This window comes from Hordeum vulgare, chromosome 6H (genome assembly GCF_904849725.1).
Source record: "Hordeum vulgare subsp. vulgare chromosome 6H, MorexV3_pseudomolecules_assembly, whole genome shotgun sequence".
NCBI classification, from domain to species: Eukaryota; Viridiplantae; Streptophyta; class Magnoliopsida; order Poales; family Poaceae; genus Hordeum; species Hordeum vulgare.
In genome coordinates this window covers 110,632,422-110,636,571 of record NC_058523.1, presented here as the reverse complement: position 1 = coordinate 110,636,571, position 4,150 = coordinate 110,632,422, and positions in this window count along the sequence as shown.

Genomic DNA, 4,150 nt, shown 5'->3' with positions numbered 1-4,150 from the left:
GACGACGATACGTGATTCTGTCGCCTTATGCCTAGCTAAGGGCGTTAAACAATAGCGCTTGTTGGGAGGCAACCCAATGAATTTATCTTTTTCTTTCTGTTTTTTTTTTCGTCCACACCATCATAATTCTGTTATTATTGTGTGTTTTGTGTTTATTTTTGTGTTTGAGCCAAGCAAAACCTTTATGACTAGTCTTGGTGATGGTTGTTTGATCCTGTTGGAAAAAGACAGAAACTTTTCGCTCACGAGATTATTTTTAATTTTTATTAAGAAAGAGCTTTTGAGTTGATTATTTTTGCTGCTGGTTTATATACCTTTTTCCCAGGCATTCGTAATTTTTCAGAATTTTTGAGGTACCAGAAGTATACGAAGTATACAGATTGCTACAGATTGGTCTTTTTTGACAGATTCTGTTTTTGTTGAGTTGGTTGCTTGTTTTGGTGAAACTATGGATAGTATCGGGGGGTACTAGCCGGAAAAGTGAGAATACAGTAATCTAACACCAATATAAATATAAATCAAGATTGCTACAGTCCCTAAAGAGGTGGTAGTTTGTTTTCTTGTGCTAATGATATCACGAGTTTCTGTTTAAGTTTTGTGTTGTGAAGTTTTCAAGTTTTGGGTGATGTTCTCATGGACAAAGGGATAAAAAGTGGAAAGAGCTCAAGCTTGGGGATGCCCAAGGCATACCAAGCCAAATTCAAGGACACCAAAAAGCCTAAGATTGGGGATGCCCCGGGAAGGCATCCCCTCTTTCGTCTTCAATCCATCGGTAACATTACTTGGAGCTATATTTTTATTCACCACATGATATGTGTTTTGCTTGGAGCATCTTGTATCGTAGGATTCTTTTATTTTTGTTGTGTCACAATGATCCTTTATGCACACCTTTTGAGAGAGACATGCACTCATCGTGATTTTGCTAGAATGTTCATCGTGCTTCACTTATATCTTTTGAGCTAGATAATTTTGCTCTATGTGCTTCACTTAGATCTTTTAGAGCACGGCGGTGCGTGACTTGGTAGTTGGCTTGTGCTATGAAAGTAGTCCCAAAAGTGATAGGTACCCAAAGAGGATACAAAAACCTCCATCTTCATGTGCATTGAGTAGAAAGAGAAGTCTTGATTCGTCTCCATTAGTTTTGAGACGTGGATTTGGTAATATTAAGAGTTATGTTAGTAGGGTGTTGTGAATCTAGAAATACTTGTGTTGAAGTTAGTGATTCCCGTAGCATGCACGTATGGTTAACCGCTATGTTAGGAATTCGGAGCATAGTTGATCTATTGATTGTCATCCTTTATGTTGCGGTCGGGATCGCGCGATGGTTAACACCTACCAACCCTTCCCTAGGAGTATGCGTTTAGCACTTTGTTTTGATTACTAATAAAAACTTTCGCAACAAGTATGTGAGTTCTTCATGACTAATGTGAGTCCATGGTATAGATGTACTTTCACCTTCCACCATTGCTAGGCTCTCTAGTGCCGCGCAATTTTCGTCGGTGCACAAACCCACCATATGCCTTCCTCAAAACAGCCACCATACTTACCTACTATCGCATTTTCATAGCCATTCCGAGATATATTGCCATGCAAATCCCACTGTTCCGTCTCATGACTTGTGTCGTCACTCTCATATTGCCATTGCATGATCATAAGATAGCTAGCAAGATGTTTCAATGTCATACGCCAAGCTAGATCGTTGCACATCCCGGTACACTGCCGGAGGCATTTCCTATAGAGTCATCATCGTTCTGAGCTTTGAGCTGTGAGTAAATAAAAGTGTGATGATCATCATTATTAGAGCATTGTCCCATGTGAGGAAATAAAAAAATAAAAAAAAGAGGCCAAAGAGCCCAAATAAAAAAAAGAGAAAACAAAAAAAAAGAAAAAAAGAGAGGCCCAAGAGCCCAAATAAAAAAAAGAGAGAAAAGAGAGAAGGGACAATGCTACTATCTTTTTCCACACTTGTGCTTCATAATAGCACCATGTTCTTCATGATTGAGAGCCTCTTGTTTTGTCACCACCATATGCTAGTGGGAATCTTTATTATATAACTTGGCTTGTATATTCCAATGATGGGCTTCCTCAAATTGCCCTAGGTCTTCGTGAGCAAGCAAGTTGGATGCACATCCACTAGTTCTCCTTTTGAGATTTCACATACTTATAGCTCTAGTGCATCCTTTGTATGGCAATCCCTACTCATTCACATTGATATCTATTAATGGGCATATCCATAGCCCTTTGATACGCCGAGTCAATGTGACCATCTCCTCCTTTTTGTCTCACAACCACCACCACACTCTATTCCACCTTCAGATCTCACTTGAGTTTCTTCTGATCTCTTATATGCATGATTTCATATGCTTGTAATTCACTTTGAGTTGTGGGTTTTGTTTGGCCAGCTTGATCTATGATTCTTGCAATGGGAGAAGTGCTTGGTTTTGGGTTCATACCGTGCGGTGACCTCACCAAGTGTCAGAAGGGGTAGCGAGGCACGCATCATGTTGTTGCCATCAAGGGTAAAAAGGTGGGGTTTTCCTCATCTGTTTGAGTTTATCCCTCTACATCATGTCATCTTGCTTAAGGCGTTACTCTGTTCGTCATGAACTCAATACACTAGATGCATGCTGGATAGCGGTCGATGTGTGGAGTAATAGTAGTAGATGCAAAAAGTATCGGTCTACTTGTCTCGGACGTGAAGCCTATATGTATGATCATTCCTTAGATATCGTCATGACTTTGCGCGGTTCTATCAATTGCTCGACAGTAATTTGTTCACCCACCGTAATATTTTCTATTTTGAGAGAAGCCTCTAGTGAACACTATGGCCCCCGGGTCTACTTCACACCATATTTTCAGCCTTACTCTTTTACTTTGTTGCACTTTCCGCCTTCAGATCTCACTTTGCAATCAATCTTGAAGGGATTGACAACCCCTTTATAGCGTTTGATGCAAGCTCGTTTGTGTTTGCACATGTACTCTGGACTAGACGAGATTCTCCTACTGGATTGATACTTTGGTTCTCAAACTAAGGGAAATACTTACTGCTCCTGTGCTGCATCACCCTTTCCTCTTCAAGTAAAAAACCAACGCAAGCAAGTCTCCGTCAACGTGTCAACTTCTGGCGCTGTTGTTTGAGAAGTAGCAATGATCAACATGGAGATGTTCACCATTGAAGCTAAACTCAACTCACGTGATGATCGGACTTGAGTTAGTGAATTTGGATCATGCGACACTCGAATGACTAGAGGGGTGTGAATTTGAGTTGGAGTTCTTGAGTACTATGATTAATTGAACTCATTATCACGAACATAGTCAAAAGGTCTTTGCAAATTATGTTGCAGCTTGCGTTGTAGCTCTACTATTTTTGATAAGTTCCTAGAGAAAATATAGTTGAAAGATGATAGTAGCAATTATGCGGACTGGATCCGTAAATTGAGGATTGTCCCCATTGCTGCGCGGAAGGCTTATGTCTTTAATGCACCGCTCGGTGTGCTGAACCCCTAGCATCGTCTGTGGATGTTGCGAACATCTGACATACATGTTTTTGATGACTACATGATAGTTCAGTGCGTAATAGTGCATCGAAGACATTTTAAACGTCACGGAACATATGAGAAGTTCCAAGAGCTGAAATTGGGATTTCAGGCTCGTGTCCATGTTAAGAGGTATGAGACCTCTGACAAGATTCCTGGCCTGCGAAGTAAGGGAGAAAAGCTCAATCGTTGAGTATGTGCTCAGATTGTCTGAGTACTACAATCGCTTGAATCAAGTGGGAGTTAATCTTCCAGATAAGATAGTGATCGACACAGTTCTGTAAGGTCACTCCACTAAGCTACTGAGCTTCGTGATGAACTATAACATGTTAGGGATAGAAAATATGATCTCTGAGTTATTCGCGATATTTGACACCGCGAAAGTAGAAATCAAGTAGGAGCATCAATTATTGATGGTTAGTGGAACCACTAGTTTTGAGAAGGGCAAGGGCAAGAAGGGATACTTCATGAAAGGCAAACCAGTTGCCGCTCTAGTGAAGAAACCCAAGGTTAAACCCAAACCCAAGACTACGTGCTTCTATTATGAGGGGAATGATCACTGGAGTGGAACTACCCTAGTTACTTGGTAGATGAGAAGGCTGGCAAAGTCGACA